The 19,708-nt window shown below is 37.7% G+C and overlaps 1 long non-coding RNA gene across 1 annotated transcript in view; it reads right to left on the bottom strand.

Annotated features, from left to right (window-relative positions):
- Positions 1-19,708, bottom strand: part of LOC106510314 — a 50,298-nt gene that overhangs the window by 2,278 nt on the left and 28,312 nt on the right. The window contains exon 2 of the long non-coding RNA XR_002343992.1: positions 2,111-2,214. This is a non-coding gene — a long non-coding RNA (uncharacterized LOC106510314). The remainder of the gene's footprint in view (positions 1-2,110; positions 2,215-19,708) is intronic.

Genomic DNA, 19,708 nt, shown 5'->3' with positions numbered 1-19,708 from the left:
TGAGCAAAATATGATTCTGCGTACCTCCCAGGGTTGTTGTAATATAGATTCAAATCAGATTAGTGTTTGTGAAAGCACACTGTAAATGAGAGGGAGCTACAACAATTTGAGGTGCATTCATTTATTTCTAATTCTACCAAGAAAAAGATGTTGTAGTCCGGTGTAATATAGTACAGCCACCATTGTTTAAATCACTGCTTAGGCCATGTTTCCTTAATTATAATAATGTTTTATGTGGCCCAATGCTTTGTGCTTTTCCAAAGTTTCACATCCACCATCCTTTTAATTGTAACAAGAGTGGTTTAGTGCACATTTCTGTAGTTAAATGTCTATAGCAGATGTGGGGTTTCATCCACTGTTCCAGGTTAAAATGGGACGCTGGTGGAATTCTTTGCTGTTCTTAGTGATTTCCTGCTGGATGTGCAATTTTTACAGAATAGGTACTATTAAGCTCTTCTGTAGCATTCTTTAAGAATTAAAATATTTTCCTAATTTGGTCATCACAGCCCTACTTGTTAAAAACTGAGTATCAAATCTCTTAAATGTGTACAATTTAAAATACTTGTTTTAGGGAGTTCCCATCTTGGCTCAGTGGAAGTGTCTGACTGGTATCCGTGAGGATCCCTGGCCTCGCTCAGTGGGTTAAGAATCCAGTGTTGTCGTGAGCTGTGGTGTAGGCTGCAGATGCGGCTCAGATCTGGTGTTGCTGTGGCTGTGGTGTAGGCCGGTGGCTACAGCTCTGATTCGACCCCTAGCCTGGGAACTTCGATGTGCCGCGGGTGCGGTGCTAAACAACAACAACAAAATACATGTTTTAAGCAGCATTTAGGTGAAAATGTCTTTTACATGACTGTCATATATACACAAAAGAAGAATATAATCATTTCTAGAATTAAGTGACATAGTTTGAAGTCATAATTTGTTGAATGAAACAAATATTAAGTCAAATGATTTAGACAACAAATTTTTTTCTTAGTAAACCCTTAAAGTTGGCATGGAAGAAGTTAATATGGTACGTTAAACTTTAAAATCTACTAACCTGTTGAAGGTGTGAATTTATGTCATTGCCAGTTCTTTGAACTAAATTAAAAGCACGCATTAGAAAAGCAGATTCTTCTCAGAGGATATGTCGAGGGTAAAGTTTCCCTGCTTAGTGAGTTTGGAGCTTTGTGTTCATGAGCCAGAAGCCTGGAGCCCAGATTGCAGTAAGATTTTCCTCCTTTAATTTAGACACCAGAGTCTGGGACAGGAAGTTGATCCTTCCTGGGACCACCAGTGACTAAGTGCAGAGAAGTGATTTCGTATGCTTTGGCTTTATCATATTGCCAGATTTTCAAAATCTTGTTAATTTGTCTTCATTATTGCCAGATGCGATGCAAGCATCGATAAGGGGTATACTCAGTGATTAGGAACTTCTTTTGAAGGATTTAATTTTTCCAGACTTAAGCACAAAGGTTTAAATCATTAACACCTGAAATTCAAAAATTAGATTCACTCTACATTAATGACTTTTTTCCTTTTACTCTGTGCACTGAAATTTATGGATCACATATAATCTTAGCTTTCTGGAGAAACAGCAGGAGCGTAGATTCTTTTTGACATTTGCAGGAAAAGAACATAGATAATTTTGATTCCCCATATTGAAGTAACAAAGTGAATCTAGTAGGTATTAAGAGATCCAAAAAAATCATAGACTTAAGGGAAAAATGTAGATAAATATAAAATTATGTGGCTTATATTTTTTCTTTTCAGAAAAAAAAATATGGCACTTCCCAGCCCAGTAATTGAATCCAAGCCACAGCTGTGATCCATGCCCTAGCTACAGCAATGCTGGATCCTTAACCCACTGTGCCAGGCTAGGGATTGAACCTGCACTGACACAGAGACAATGCCAGATCCTTAACCTCTTGCGTCACAGAAGGAACTCCCCACATGGCTTATTATGGGAGGAAATGCTTAAAATGTTCAGTTTAATTTTTCTGTGCTTTCTGATACATGACCAGTTCTTTCACACCCTATCCAAATAGTTGTTCACACAACTTTTGCATATTTTTTTCTCAATTCCACTGTTGACACTATATGATAGGATAGTTTCTGTATGGAATCTTACCTGTTTTTTTACAATGTTGGGGAAGAAATATTCCTTAATTGTGGCAGGCAACATTTTATAAAAATGAAATTTCAAAGGAACATCACCATTTATTTTCAGGGTTCCTACAAAAAAAAAGAAACTAAGTTATTTCTCAGAATAAAGCAATGGTAGGTACCATTTTAAAAACTTGGTAGAAAAAAGAAGTGATTTAAAATTTGTACACACTTGAAGGGCTTTAGTCCTTTTGGTTTAATATGAATAGGAAGTAATTTATAACCAGTATTACAGAGATGGGCTCCCTAGTAATTTTCAAAGAGAAGGAGAACCAAATGTCATTCTGAAATGCCCGTTCTGTCCCTCCTGCTCTTGGAATCTGCAGTGATTGGACTTGTGTAATGGGATAATTTAGAAATCACAATTTTTTTAAGACAGCATACTATTAACACACTGAATAACACAACATCCTGCCAAAAAAAGCTATTAAACTGTTCAAAGAGGGGTACGGTTTCTTCATGAATTGAATAACTTCACTATTGCAGAAATATCCCATTACCAGAACTTATCTTTTCTGTGGGGCATTTCTTAATGTATAGTTAGTACTAAAACAGTCTTGAAAGGTTGCATATTTGACCTAAAATGGCACAGAGGTACGTTAGTAGGTATTTTAACAGGATAATTTGACCACATTATTTGTCATATTATCCCAATATTTGGAGCCATTTGGTTTTGGTTTTTGCTTTGTTTTCAGAAATCTGATACTGGTAGAATGTCTTTTAATAAAGATGTTTGATTCTACCTGCAGTATATTATCTAGGTAAAACACACACGAAAATCTATTGCAGATTGAATTGTACATAATTTATTGAATACATTCTTACTATCACAAAAATCACAAGTTCTTTTCCCATTTCTGCTCCATTTAGTATCAAGGATCTGAATTCTCTATCCTGAATTCCATATCCTCCCATATAATGGTTGACAACATATGCACACAAAAATTATAACTAATATTAACATGTAGCTTTTTATTGAAATTCCTTTTTTTATCTATTATTTTTATTTATTTATTTTAGGACTACACCTGCAACATATGGAGGATACCAGGCTAGGGGTTGAATTGGAGCTGCAGCCGCTGGCCTACGCCACAGCCACACCAGATCTGAGCTGTTTCTGCGCCCTGACCTACACCACAGCTCACAGCAACGCCGGATTTTTAACCCACTGAGCAAGGCCAGGGATTGAACCTGCGTCCTCACGGATGCTTGTCAGATTCATTCTGCTGAGCCACAATGGGAACTCTGAATTAGATTTTTTTTAATTAAGGAATTTTTGAGAATACATTTTAAAGAATAAGGCAAAGCAAATCACAACTGTTAAAATTCATTCTTGGACTTTATACTTAATTTTTTTCATATGTCTTTATTGGGTTTCATGGTTACTTTTGGCTTTTAACAGGTCTACCATTTTTTAAAAATCATGTTTGAATATAAGACCTAGTACCTTCATGAGAATGTTGTCATTGTTTTGGTGATTATTTTGATATCTCTGCATATGGCTTTATTTTGACCTATCTACAGCTTAGAGTTGAAATGTGGTAACAAGACACTGTCAGCCATCAAGCTTTTTAATGTCAAACTTTTTAAAACTTACCCAATTTTAATGTAGTTAGCTGTATATTTTGCATAGGTGATGTGAAATGAGTAAAATCATCCTTGTCCTAATTACCAGTGGGACAGGAACCAGGTTCATAAATAAATGCTTACAATACAATGTGTTAAGTGCTATAACTTAGTAGGGCAACCATAATTGGCACTAATTTTGTCTAATTCTAACTAAAAATACCTAGACATGTTACATGCACTTCACAGTGCATCTCCTAGAACAAGCTGATTACCTGGTTTTTCCACCTACATCCTAAAACAATTCTAGGTCTGGGACTCCCTTTCTTGTTTAATCATCAGTCATCACCATTCCTGTCTTTTGCACCTGAATTTTCTCAAGGCAGTTTATATCTTCCCTCTTATCCCATTGCCACAGCCAAGTTCAGACCCCTGTCTGTCTCTTGCAGTGATGTCTTGTCCCTTGTCTCTCTCTTACCCAATTCACTGTTTCACTGTTACTAGAATTATGTTTCTAAAATAGATGTGAATGGGTCACTTTCCTGTTTAAAAACCTCCAGTGGCTACACTTTCAGTCCTAGTTACAGTGTATAAGATCTTTTACACATTCATCCCAGCCCACCTATCAAATCATGCCTCCTCCCCCACCCCCCAACTCCCAAATTTGGTGCAGTGCAGTACCTGTGACCACCCCCTATGCCCCTGTGGCACTCTCATATGTACAGCTCAGAGTTCAATTTTATAACACTGTCAGTTATCCTTGTGCATATTTTCTTTCTTTTTTTTTTTTTAGGGCCACACCCACTGCATATGGAGGGTCCCAGACTAGGGGTCCAACTGGAGCTATAGCTGCTGGCCTATACCACAGCGACAGCAACTCAGGATCTGAGCCACATCTACGACCTACACCACAGTTCACAGCAATGCTGGATCCTTAATCCACTGAGAGAGGCCAGGGATCAAACCCACAATCTCATGGTTCCTGGTGGGATACGTTTCTGGTGCCATGATGGTAACCCCAACTCTGATTGCAAAGCCATGGCCCAGAGTTATTCTTCCTTGATCTACCCTATAGAAGAGCCTGCCTGGGTCTCTGGATGACTATATGGAATTTTTCTCCCCATCAATCTGGAATAGATTATCTTTGGTTCAGCATTTTTAAAATGACTTCAATGCTAGGTGCTGCCTTAGATGCTTGAGCTGCAATACCATTAAAACAAGTATTTTTCCCCTAAGAAGCTCCTAGACAGGTGATGAAACTACTACCCTAACATGCTTTTTTCTTTTATCCGGCAGCATCCATCTTATTTTTCAAAACTGAGCCCTTCCCTTTACCCCTTGCATAGCAACTTCTTCCCATAGGACATTCTATGAATCATGGTGAGAAAAACCACAAGTAAGCTGTTAGTTACAAAGCCAACTGTGATGTTATTGTTTGAGAAATACTAAGAATAATTAACCCATATGTCAATAGGACATTTTCTGGGAAGAAATGAAGTCAGTCGAAAGATAAATAGATTAAAACAAAACAAAACAAAAAAAACAGTCACCAGATGATTTGGTCTAGCACTCAGTAGGAAAATCAACTCATATTCAGCCTAGTAAAGGTAAACAGATGGTCAGGTGTGTCAACAGATTTTTTTTTTTTTCCTATAGGAACTGGGCACAAGGCTGCCCAGCTGCTATCCATTGCTCAACCACCTTTCAGTTAGGTATGTCTGTAACCACAGGACCTTTTTTTTTTCCAGGGAATGTGAACAGAGGTATTATGAGCCATTTTCAGCCCTGGTCCACCAAGCCTTCACACATGCCCCTCCATGCCTGTTTTCCTGCAGCTGTCTGATTGCAAAGCCATGGTCCAGAGCTATTCTTCCTTGATCTACCCTATAGAAGAGCCTGCCTGGGTCTCTGGATGACTATATGGAATTGGTCTCCCCATTAATCTTGAATAGGTTACTGATATAGTTGGAATTTCAGATTACTAATATAGTTGGAATTATTTCTGTCATTTTATTTTGTTCTGTTTCCCATCCTTTTTCTTTGCTTTCTTCATTTTTTCCTTTCCTTTTATCACATTGCTGAAATTTTCTTTGTTTACTTTTCTTTCCCCTATTGTTTTTCATAATTCTTTGGGAAGTTATCACTAAAATTTTAATCTCTCACTCTCTCCTTCCCTTATTTTTTCCTAACAAAAGGTGAAGCTTTTCTGTTTTTCTCTCAGACAAAATTAAAATTTAAACACATTTTTCCAACACACTGAGTTCCCACCACTTCCTACCAGCCCCACCATCTCCAAAGATATTTCTAGAATTTTTTTGCATAATTAATAGATTGCCAAACATATTTTACCCTCCCTTTAAACATTTTTGTTTTTATATTTAATTTCATTAATTTGGGTTCATTTCTTCTTATTTATGAACTATATTATTTGAGAGTTCTTTTCACCTGTTGAAAGCTACACTGTCATGGCTTTTATCAAGTATAACTGTCTCTCCTTTGCTGCTAATTCATCTTTTCTCTCTGGTAGCATCTAATACTTTTTATTTTATCTTTCATGCTTTTCAATTTCACTGGGATGGGTCTAGATGTGGGTTGTTTTTATTTAACAAATCTGACACTAAGGATGCACTTTTAATCTAAAAATTCATGTCCTCAATTTTGAAAAATTGGAAAGATGATCGGATTAGGAAGATGTGGTATACATACACAATGGAACACTACTCAGCCATAAAAAAGAATGAAATAATGTCTTTTGCAGCAACGTGGATGGAACTAGAGACTCTCATATTGAGTGAAGTAAGTCAGAAAGAGAAAGACAAATACCATATGATATCACTTATATCTGGAATCTAATATATGGTACAAATGAACCTTTCCACAGAAAAGAAAATCAAGGAACTGCAGAATAGACTTGTGGTTGCCAAGTGGGGGGGAAGGGATAGGGGTGGATTGGGAGCTTGGGGTTAATAGATGCAAACTATTGCCTTTGGAATGGATTGGCAATGAGATTCTGCTGTGTAGCACCAGGAACTATGTCTAGTCACTTATGATGGAGCATGATAATGTGAGAAAAAAGAATGTATACATGTATGTGTAACTGGGTCACCATGCTGTACAGTAGAGAAAAAATTGTATTGGGGAAACATACACTAAATAAATGTAGTTTTTAAAAAATGAGAGAGAATGGAAAGAATTTAGATATAGATGTATAAATGTTTATTTCAAAGTGTTCTACAGTAACAGAAAAGAGAAATAGGGTGATGCTTGCAAGAGAATATCCAAAGAGAATTTTGTTTGATTTTGTTTTATAAGATGGTAGATGAAAGTCTGGCATATTTTTATGCTAATGAGAAAGATCTAAGTTGAGAATTTAAAATTGCCAATGCATGAGAGAGAGAGAGAGAATGAGAGAATTCTGGGACCAGAGTTTAGTATACCAGTGGGCAGCCATGACCATGAGCATGGATGCCAGTTCCACCCTGGTATCAGGAGGGAAGATGGACCATGTGGATGCTGATACTGGAGGAGAGGCACATGCGGTGGTGGGAGATAGTGGGAGTTCTCTTCTGATATTTTCCTTTTTTATTTTTAAATGATTTTTATTTTTTCCATTGTAGCTGGTTTACAGTGTTCTGTCAATTTTCTACCATACAGCAAAGTGACCCAGTCACACATACATATATATATTCTTTTTCTCACATTATCCTCCATCATTCTCCACCATAAGTGACTAGATATAGTTCCCAGTGCTATACAGCAGGCTCTCATTGTTTATCCATTCCAAAGACAACAGTTCGAATCTTCTGATATTTTCTAATTTCCCAGGGAAAAAGGAGTTGGCTGAGATTGAAATACAGCAGGAGATATTAGAGATTTGCCCCCAGCAGAGTGTGAGACTGATGCAACTCAGGTAATGCAAGTGCACCAACACAATGCTTTCTAAGAACCTGAAGAGGTGGCTCATAAACTCTGAATGAGTATTGGCTACATTTTAAAGTTTCATGAATGAGAGAGTAAGCTATCTCTTTAATCATGTAATTGCCATGTGATTAAATTACTACTTTGTGACCAGATTACTATATGTTGGTGAACATAGTCAAAGTATGTATCTACCTTTCCATACTCAAAAGTCTCAACAACTTTCTGAGGGGAAAGTTGTAAAGAAATGTATGACTGAAACCTACCTAATATTTCAGTATTCATAATTGAGTTTATTTTCAAGGAGGCCATATTTTTGGAAATGTCTGGGAGTATTCCCTAGTGAGTGAGAGAGAAGTGTGTAAAGGGAGTGAGAATAAGAGATAAACTTTCTATATAAACAAATGAGATCAAACCATCTGTGCTTTGTATTTACTTGTGGAATAGCATTGAGAATGTTTACAAATAAAACAAGTGTTTATAATTTGATGAGACATATTCGTTTAGTGGGTAAAGTCCCAGATTTAGGAGTTAGACATCCCTATTCCAACCCCAATTACATAAGATATGAATTATTTAATATTTCCAGGCCTCAGCTTCCCTAGATGCAATCTGGTGATACACCTACTTTCTAGAGTTTCAGTGATTATAAGTAATACAAAATATGGTTCTAAGCACCTGGGTTATATAAAGATAGCTACTATTATTATTTATTTTACTCTTCCTCTTACTATTATTGAACAGCAAAAGCATATAGGAACCCTGGTTTCATTTCTGCCAGTGAAAATCTTGGACAAATTCTTTGTTATGGAAAAAACAGGACCTACTCCTATACTAATCTCACTCTGAAATTATAGATGAGAAGCCATATTTGTGAGGACAAGGATTTGAGTTCTCCATCTGACCTGAAACTAACCTTTGAGTGTTTCTGGGGATTGTTTTCCATTTCCTCACTTTTAAAATATGGTTCATAAAATGAGTACAGTATATGTCACAGTAACGTTGTGAAGATCAAGGACATGACATATCTGAAAACACTCAGACTATGGTGCCCTCTGTAAAGGCTGGATGTTAAGGTCCAGGATCTCACAATTGAAAATGGATTCCATGTCCTTATTGTGTTTGAGCTGATATTTTTTTTGAATGATCTTGAGGCAACTCCTTCAGTTGCTCTTGGGATCAGCAGCAGCCTCCGCTAAGACCCAGAGGTGGCTATGAAAAGCTATCTTCAACTGTAATGGACTGAAGGTTGTTATAGGGCCACCTTCTCTTCTGTTTCTCAGAATAGTAATGTGACTTGCTCTCTAGAAAGTTTCAGTCCCATTTCACCATGGAGGGGAAAAAATTATAATGATCTTTATTCTTTTCCCCCTAAGCCTTATAGAACTCATACACAGATGGGGAGAATGGAGTGGGCTCCAGATAATTCAACAAAGGTTCATTGAGTAGTTTGTGAATTAAAATGTGCTGTTATATTCTGTTGGGGAAGGAAAGGTAGGTTTTTAAAGAGACAATGATGAATAAGATGAAGGGACAGTTTCCTGCCCGTCCCCACAGCGACTTCAGTGTGATCCCTGGCAATGGCAGAGACAGTGTCTGGAAGCCAAAGGGAGAAGTGACTGATTCTGACTGGCAACCATCTGATAAGACTTCCCAGGGGTTATCACATTGGAAGTGGGTCTTGAAGAATAAAGAGCTTTTACTTTCCCTAAAGTAAGTTAATTAAAAGAACTTTGAAAAACAATGTAGAAGTTCACAAAGAATAAAGAATAAAAGTGGACTGTAACACCATCCCCAGAGAACTAATTGTTACCATTTAAGTGGAAATCCTTCAGCTGTCTTCTGTGTGTATACATACATATTTCCAAATTGCCCACTTTAACATTCTGGGGCAAAATTCTTTTTCTATGTATCTTTTTACTATGTGTATCAATCTGATTTTGAAGACCTATCTTACTGGTTACATGATGTCTCTCTTATTTGGCCTCTGGAATCCCACCCTCATCCTCCACCTCCACACTCCTAAGAGATTATTTCTAATGACCATTACTTTGTAAACAGAAGTCACATTGTAGCCACATCATGCTGTGATGCTGGCACACAGTAACACAGGTCCATGGTAACTATCATGGGTGTAATGACCAAAGCATCCTAGGTGCCATGTGACTCAAGTACTTGGAGACAGAGGCCCATACTAACCAAGGACTGCTGAACCCCATCCACATAGATACTTGCATGAGAAAGCAAGCATACTGTGACCAAGACAGATGACAACCAACACACAGTATGCCATTACAATGGTACACCATGTTAGAGGAGCTATGTATCAATATGCTGAGACCAAGGCATCTGCAGACCAAGGAGCACTGTGGCCCAAGCATGGCATAACCAAGGTGTATCTGAACAAGATGTGCCAAGTCTAAGGAGTCTGTTAACTGAAGCAAGTTGTCATCAAAGTGCAAAAGTACATAGTACCCAAAGAGCACTGTGACCCAGGGTAACCCAGGCACATGGGGATCAAGGAGCACTGTAACCCAAGTCTGTTGTGACCCCAGGAGTTCTGTGACCCAGGCACACCATATCGCCTGACTGTGGCCAGGACCTCTGTTGACCAGCAAGTAGTTCTCTGGGAGTAGCCGAAGGAGGCAGCCCCTTTCCTAGAGTTACTCCCAGCTGTGGCTGCCCCATCGCCAGAGGCCCAGATAAACCTAAGCCTAAGCCACTCACTTTTTTCATCATATAGCTCTGTAGTCTCCACACTCACACCATGCCTACCTCCTATCATCCCCACCCCTGCCATACACCTCTTAGAAGAGCTTTGATGGAAGTGTGTAAACCACTGCAAACTCACATACCAAGAGAATGGGACCGGATAGTATGTGTCAGGGACTGTGGTGTCTATCAAGGATGCCAAGAGCTAAAATCACATTGACCTTGTACAACCACTATGGAAAATAGTATAGAGATACCTCAGAAAACTAAATATAGAAAACTACCATATGATCCAGCAATCCCACTCCTGGGCATATATCCAGACAAAACTTTCACTGAAAAAGATATATGCACCCCTATGTTCTTTGCAGCACTATTCCCAATAGCCAAGACATGGAAACAACCTAAATATCCATGGACAGATGAATGGTACATATACACAATAGAATATTACTCAGCCATAAAAAAGAACAAAATAATGCCATTTGCAGCAACATGGGTGAACCTAGAGACTCTCATACTAAGTGAAGTATGTCAGAAAGAGAAAGACAAATACCATATGATATCACTTATACCTGGAATCTAATATATGGCACAAATGAACCTTTCCACAGAATAGAAACAAACTCATGGACGTGGAGAACAGACTTGTGGTTGCCAAGAAGGAGAGAAAGGGAGTGGGGAGGATTTGGAGTTTGGGATTAGTAGGTGCAAACTATTGCATTTGGAATGGATAAGCAATGAGATCCTGCTGTATGGCACTGCAGGATCTAATCACTTGTGATGGAACATGATGGAGGATAATGTGAGAAAAAGAATGTATATGGATGTATAACTGGGTCACTTTGCTGTACAGCAGAAATGGACAGAACATTGTAAATCAACTATAATTAAAAAGTTAAAAATAAAATAAAATCACGATGACCAAGACACTCTGGGAGCTCCACTGTTGGGGAGCTCTTGTATAAACCATTTGTGCCCCCAAACCAAATGTTGCAGTGAATGGAATATCATGGGCATTCTCACCGTGATCCCCTTTGGCTGATTTCTCCAGCTTCCCTCAACCAAGTCCAAACCTAACATCTGACCAGGTGTTTCTAAATGAGTAGCAGAAATTTATGTTTCTAATCAAAGATGAGTGGAATCTAAGTATAAAAAAGAGCTATTAAAACTAACTACTATTTTTTTTTTAATGAAGACTGTCAGAGGAAAATGTTTTGAAGGAGTTTCTTGGTTTATCTTCCCCCTCTCAGGGAAAAGTGAAATCCACCTTTTAGGACCAGGTGTTCTTTTCAGTTAAGTCACAGCATGGCAGGGAGAGGCTAAGCTCAATCCACTGTTCACAAAGTAATAAAAGTTTATACTGGCTTTGTTAAGGTCAGCAATTTTAAAAATGTTGCATAAAATTACAACAAACAACAAAAAACCATGGTGTCTATGTTCAATTCTGTTTGCAAACCTCTCATGTCTGCAGGAATCTGGGGAACTGGGTAGTCTGAACTGGACCCAGACTCCCCGCCACCCTCACTCCACCTCATTCCTACAGATGCTAATATAAATCAATTAGGGGCTGACATAGCAATTGGCTGCCTGACAAATGTTCCATAATAATGCAGCTCAAGAGAATGTGGAATTTCTGAGGTGCTGGTTATAACGCTTTCAATATAGCTGTAAATTCCATGCCGTGTCAGCACAGGTGGAAAGCTGAGTCGTAAATAAAATGTTTCCCCAATTCCTAAAGAGCTCCCTAGATGATTAACCAAAGCAAGCTGTGATTTAATTCAACCACTTAAACTTTCAGGGAGTCAAAACCAGACCTTCATCAAATTCAGACCGAAAAAGAGGGGGGCAGGGAGGAGAATGCGTGTGTAGAGAATAGAGGGGAGGAAGAAAGGAAAAGAACACGGCTGGCCAAGCACTAAAATGAGTGAGGCTTCCCCAGCTGAAGCAATTGGTGTACTCATTATTTGGAAACCAGTAAAAGAAAAGACCATGGCTAGACATATGCTCAGTTGCATGGGAGTAATTAAAGGAGGCACACCCCTTCTCCCCCACTGTGGACCACAGCGTGTCATACATACAGTGACTTACATTTTCCGCGGGGTTTTAATGGCTAATGATAGACACACGTGTGATTCATGTGGTTCTACCAGACCCCTCTTCCACCTTGAGAAGTCTCAGGGATTTAAGCCAAATACTTTATTTGAGTGGAGGATGGAGGGAGAACCAGAGTTCTCAGTTTTCTCTGGGAAACTTCCCAAGAGTACTCCTTTTAGTATTCTCCATAACTTTTAGCATAACTGAGCACATAGTAGACGTGCCAACACTATGGTGAGGAATAAATAAAATCAAAGGGGTGTCGTCAGAAATGTATTATTTCAGGACACCCAAGATAAGTAGGACAGTATTAGCAAGTTTAGTTGAAGACCTAAAATTTGAATATACCCTGAGTGTGACTTTTTTTTAAAACTGGAGTCTCATTACTCTGTCAAATTTGCTCTTAATTCTTTATAGCTTTAGATGTCATTATGTCCAAGTATATTTCGATTATTTACGGGAAGAATAAAAGCCTTTTAGAGATATAAGCATCAAAACACATTACCATCTGAATTGATGTTAATGCATAGTCTTATTTTCAGAGAGATGCCTAAGTAAAGCAAAAGAACTCTTATTGCCAAGATAGTAATTGGTTTTATTTTTATGCTCCTCCATTTCACATTTTATCGAGCTTCTCTGCCAAAGTTATGAATATCTATGTACGTGCATAGATGTGTATTTGTGTAATTCTGAGTATGCTCTTAGGATATTTCTACTAAAGATACTAAGTATTATAGTTTATCATTAAATGCCTCTCTGATGTAATAGCTACAAAAATATTACAAAGGAGCTGAAGTTAATATAGTTTGTCTGTGAAATGATTAATAGTTTTCATATTTCTGTTTCACAGTTATGCTTACTTTTCCATGCATGGGACTAATTGTGACTTTCGTTGGGGATATTGGTAATTCCAAGTGTGAATTTCCCAAGTATTTAGAAGTTCTGTTACCTCTTTTTTTTTTTTTTTTTTTTTTTTTTTTAATCTTTGTCTTTTCTAGGGCTGCACCCACGGCATAAGGGTTTCCAGGCTAGGGGTCTGATTGGAACTGTAGTCACCGGCCTACACCAGAGACATGACAAAGCAGGATCTGAGCCACGTCTGTGACCTACACCACAGCTCACAGCAACGCCGGATCCTTAACCCACTGAGAGAGGCCAGGGATCGAACCTACAACCTCATGGTTCCTAGTCAGATTCATTAGCCACTGCACCATGACGACAACTCTGAAATTCCACTACCTCTTGACTTGCTCTTCAAGAATCCTTATTCACCAAATATTATCATCAATGTTATCAGACAAGACCAAATCCCTACCTAATCAAAATAGTCAAGAATAATGATCAATTTGTTAGTATATTTTAATCTTTCTTATTATAGATATTATCTGTATAGTCTCATGAAATATAAGATATGAGGAGTAAAACTTCCACTTACATATTTCTCCAAACTCAACTCCTATTCTCTTCTCATCATGCACACAGCAATATTTACATTCAACTGTGCTATGCTTTTCCCATCCGCAGGTCTTAGTACACACTATCCCCTTTTTTAGAAGATAAGTTTCCTGGTCCATGCTGTTAACTCCAATTCATTCTTAAGGTCTCAGCATCACAATCCCCTTCCCCAAAAAGCTTTTACAGATTCCCTGGACAAGTCAAATCTTCCCAGGCTTCCTGCCCTATTTATGCTTCTCATTCTCCTAGATGATCATTTTAACCTCCTCTCTCCACAAGCCTCCTAAACCTCCTCACCTCCTGGTCTCACTCAAGTAACTTCACCAGGAAAATAGAAGCACACAGAACATAATTTTCACAAATGCCACCACTACCCATCTATCTGCATCAATGTCCAAATAACTTGCTACCTCTCTTCTTTTGGATGGACTGTCAATTCTTCAACCAAAGACTTGATCCTTCTGTACTTTTTCCAGTTTATGCATCACCAAGATTAGTGCATTGTTCAGGAGCAACCTAACAGGAGTTTATACAATCAACCAAAGAGCTAGTTTTACGCTGCTGCCACCACTGCTGTTACAAGGACAAGGAGCCCATTCTGGACATTGCTCCCATTCTCTAGAGTCACTATGAGCACAACCCAACATTTCTGCTTCCTTGTGATTTCTCCCTTCCAATGACATGTTACTGCATGAAGCTTTATTATTCTAAGGAACTACATGAAGATAAGTTCTTATTGTGCTCTAAATACCCTGTTGCCCTCAAGGTCACAGATCCAGTAATTTCCCCACCCTGGCATCATTACTTTTTCTATTTTTCTATTCTTTTTCTTTCTTTCTGGATTTTAAAAATCAGGGTAGACTAGTGTTATCTTTCTCATATTAAAAATAAAAACCTGGATGCCATCTGGATGCCATTTCTTTCTCCATCTGCTCCACTTTCTTCTTTTTCGTTTTCCTTTTTCTTTTTCTCACACCACAACACCCTTGGAACATTGTATCTAATTCCTCACCTCCTATCCTTTCGTGAGCCCATTCCCTTCAGGTTTATGCCAGCCTCCCCCCATCTTTTCTAAAATGCCTTTTGTTATGGGCATCTGTGACTTCCATGTTTCCAAAGCTAGTGGTCATTTCTCAGCCCTACCTCTGCCTGACCTACCAACAGCATTTGGCCATTGATCAGTCCTGCCTCCTTAAGACATTGCCTCCTTTTGGCTTCCAGGATGTCTTTCCAGTCTTCCTTCTAGCCCAGAGATTGTTACTTCTCACTCTCCATTGATGGTTCTGCCTCATCCTCCCAATTTTTTCAGGGGTCCCTGGATATCACATCCCTATCCACACCCAGTCTCCAGGAATATTGTCTTATCCATGACTTTAAAGCCATCCAAATACTGATGACGCTCATGCCTATATCCCTAGCTTCAGTCTCTTTCCTGAACTTCTTCCATTCCTCTGCCTCTTTGACATGTCTGTGAAGACATCTATTAGACATCTTAAATTTCACAAGTGAAGCCCTGGACTCTTTATCTTCCCCTCTTAAAAGCTGCTCCCCCTGGAGTCTTCCTCAATTTATTTAATTGCAATTCCATTATTCCTTTGCTCATGTTCAAAACAATAGTCACTTTTAGCTTCTCTTTTCCTACGATACTGTATTTTCAATCCATGAGCAAATTCTGTTGACTCTACTTTCAAAATATATTCAGAACCTAGCAACTTCTCACCTTTATCCCTTGACACCAACTTATTCCAAGCAACCTCCATCCTCACCTGAATTGTTACTCTATACTCATAATTGGTATGCTTGTTTTTGTATTTGTTATTCTTCAATCTATTCCCAGGAAAACTACTATGAGGATCCTACTATAGCATATTGGTCGTGACCCTCCTACGCTGAAAATGCTGCAGTGACTTCAGAATAAAAGACAAAAACCTCTATATTTTTCTGCAAAGCCACACCAGATCTGGATTACTCTTACCATGTTAGAATGGAACCATATAAGTATCTAAAACCAACTTTCCCTAAATGCCTGTTTCAGTGTTTCTCCATGCCCCACTCCTTCTTTGTATTTTTAAAGATAACAACAATATGCTTTTATTATTTTTCTTTTTATAAAAGTGATTATTGTAAATCTTTAGAGATAATAGTTAAGAAAAAACTCAAATGATCTGTCATTTTTTTGTTTAGTGATAAATCCCTGTGTTTATCAACTTTGCGTATTCTCTACATGCTATCTGATCACAATTTTACATCTTATTTTCTATGTAAAACATCATATATTTGAATATATAGCATTAAATATTGTGTATATCTATCACATATATAAAAAATATAGGTAATAATTTTAAAGAATAAAACTAGACTTAGTGTGATGATCATTTCACAATATATATAAATATCTAATTATGTTGTACACCTAAAACTAACATGTTGTACGTCAATTATACTTCAATAAAAAATATGTATATCATAATTTATTTGCTCATTTTTATATTGTTGGACATTTAAGTTATTTAATTTTTCCTTAATGAAGATAACACATTGGTAAATGTTACTCATTTGCTCCAAACAAATATCTAGAAGAGGAAATATTAGATGAAAGAATTTTAAAGCTGGATATATTTCATTCTTTTGAAAGACTCCATCTATTTATACTCAAATAGCAGTGGAGACCAATTCTCTGGTCCTTATCAGATATATTATGTTCATATATTTTTAACAATCTGAGACTCGCATTGTTATTTTAATTTACAATTTTACCTAAAAATTCTTGAGTGCCTGCTGCATGCCAACCACTTTTTAGAACATTCAAAATGAATTACCTCATTTGATCTTCATGGTAACCCTATGAAGTAGATACTACAAGGTAAGTTCCTATGAATGTCATCATATTACAGGCAAGAAAAATGAGGCCCAGAGAAGTTAAGTCCTTTTTCATAGGTTAAAATGTTAAACTAAATAATTTACCTGAGGTTAAAAAAATTCTAGCTGTAGCCAAGCCTGGATTTCAACATGCACAGTCTGACTTTGAGCCTAATTTCTTAATCCCTATGACAGTGAGTCAGAATTTTTTCATATGCTTCTGGTTCTTTTTCCTTCTCTTTTAAATTTACTATTCACAACATTTTCCCATTATTTCTAGGGTGTTCCCCTTTTATTGATATGTAAGAAATATTTATATATTAACACTAAAATACTTTGTGATACAGTTTGCAAATGTTTATCAGGTGAGTCATTTGTCTTAATTCAGAATGTAATTTAGCTTAAAGAAGTTTTATATTTTATGGAATCGAATACATCACTTGCTTCCTTCCTGTCTTTTGTTTTGCTGTAACATTTAGTAAGTCCTCTTTGTACCAAAGGTATAGAAATGCCACTTATACTTTCTTCTGGTTCCTACAGTTCACCTTTTACATTTAAATTATTTTTCTATCTGGAATTTATTTTGATATGAGGAAGCAACCTAATTTTTCAGATGATTATCAGTGTTCCAAAGACCCTTTATGAAACCATCTATGCCTTTTCTACTACCACAAAGTGCTTCCTTTACTGTATACTAAACTCATCTGTCTACTCAGATCCATTTCTGGATTTTACCCTCCCTTAACTTGGAAAGGCATTTTTCAAAGTGCCCTATTATGGGCTTTTTAGCAAAGTGACTTGGAAAGAACATGGAATTTGAACTTCCTAGATAGTCTAGCAAAAAAATTTCTTTGGCATACTTTTTTTTTATATATAAAATAAGGAGGAAGCATAATATTTGCTTAACCTATAGCTAAAGCTATTGTGCAGCAACAGATAATTTTCAGTTGCCATAGTATGTGAGAGCCATTGAGTCATCATTTCAAAATGTTAATGGTAAAAAAACAAATTCCTTACTAAAATTAACTTTGAATAAAGGAGAAATTATTTCGTCAATTCACATTTAGTTTGCAGTACTACTTCTCAACCAGATCAATAGTTTCATTCTTTAAGAAAGGACGACCCTCTGAAACACAAGGGCAAGTCTCTTCCCATGTCTACTGGATAGCCAGTTCTTTTATTTCCTCTCTTTCATAAGAGTTTTCTTTGAAAAGTCAGGCATGTACTTTTTATCTGAAGATGAAAGCGGATGTGGACATTTCCCCCAAACAGATATATACTGATGCCAGAAGATTATGACCAGCCCTGAGAGGTGCCTGTGCAGACTCTTCCTCCTTGTGAGATGAAGACCCCATAGTCTTATCCACAGGTGTGACTCAGAGGCCCACAGGCTTGCTCACTTATTTGCAACCCACTGTTTACAGTGAGCAGAGCTAAGGATTCCTCATGCGCCTAGTCAGAAGGCAGTCACCTGATAAGAACAATGTCACATATCCTGGTACTGGTCCTCACCCTCAATATCTCCTCAAATTTTGATCGTAGAGCCCCCAAATGCTCCACTTCCTAGGTTCTGACAGCTACTTTCTGTGCAAAGAATATTTGGAAGAGCCCTCAAGCCCCAAAGCCATTGCAGGCACCATGACTAAAAAGTTTAGGATATGTGTGCTGATGCCCTCAGATAGATGCAAATTTTCCTTATCTGAACCCCATCTCACCTGAAACCTCTCTTACATAGATAAGTACATGCTGCCCTAGATGAGAATTGTTTGTGTTCTGGGTCTGTTTTCCCAGGGCAAGCTCTTGAACTTAGTTTTGTTACCTAACCCAGAGCCTTTCCTGGAGTAGTTAACCAATATATGTGAGTCGATTGAAATAAAATCAGTGTTTGGGGGAAGTTATTAAAAAACACAGGAAAACAAATTCCCCAGGCACAAAAAGGAAAATAAGAAGATTTCGTCTCTCTATGGTTTGGGCATACAGAATCCATTAAAGAAAAATATATTTATTACCACTTCCAGTTTGCCTCAGTCATGCCCCAAATTATCTTTCTTGTGCTTGTCTGCAGCAACTTCTACATCCTCTTCATCACAGCCCTCCTGAACAGAATTTGTTGGAGCCTGTCACTGATTATACACCTTTCCTCTTTCTTCTCCATATATCAAATATTGCCCATTTTTAAAGATCCACCTCAAAATTGATTTCTTCTAAGACATATATTCTTCCTTATATGGCTGATTTCTTCTAAGACATATATTCTTCCACATACATAGCTCTTCATTCCTCATTTGAACCTAATTTACTGAATGGTATGGTCAGCTACCTTTTACATGTTTATGTCCCATCTGTATAGCCGGACCAGTAATTCTTTGAGGGAGCATACTATGTCCAGACCTTTTAAGATCATATTTTAAAACCATCCCAGAGCTTCAGTTGATACTAAACAAATATTTACTTAATTAAATTGCCTCCCTAGAACACATAGTATGTCTAAGTCTTGACAGGGAACTTAAAACTCTCTCAGGAACCTGCCCTTCACTTTACCATTCATTTCTCCTTTCTCTTCTTCCTGTTGTAGGCCATTGTACCCAGGGGCTGCTCAACAAATGTTAATGGCCATGATCTTTTCAATCAGCAATTTGTAAAGTGGGTGATTATTGTCTATAAGTGACAAGGGAGACACTATTTTCTATTCACACTAATAAAAGACTTGACTTATGAAGACAATATCTACAAACAGTGAATGGCAAAACTAAACTCCTTTCTTTTCCAAAGCTAATAGGGTCCAGATTCAGGAGGAAGAGTGACACCTATTGTTCAGAAGATGCTCACTGGTGTTTTCCATCTTAACCTCCCGCATTGATTCTTGCCTGTGTCAACAATATAAGTTAGAAGCAATAGCATGTCTATGCAAAGTGGTACTTGATAATCCTTTGTAGCACTGGACATCTGATACCAG

The sequence above is a fragment of the Sus scrofa genome, chromosome 5 (genome assembly GCF_000003025.6).
Source record: "Sus scrofa isolate TJ Tabasco breed Duroc chromosome 5, Sscrofa11.1, whole genome shotgun sequence".
NCBI lineage: Eukaryota > Metazoa > Chordata > Mammalia > Artiodactyla > Suidae > Sus > Sus scrofa.
Note: the sequence above shows the minus strand (reverse complement) of the source record. Positions and strands in the feature narration are given on the sequence as shown.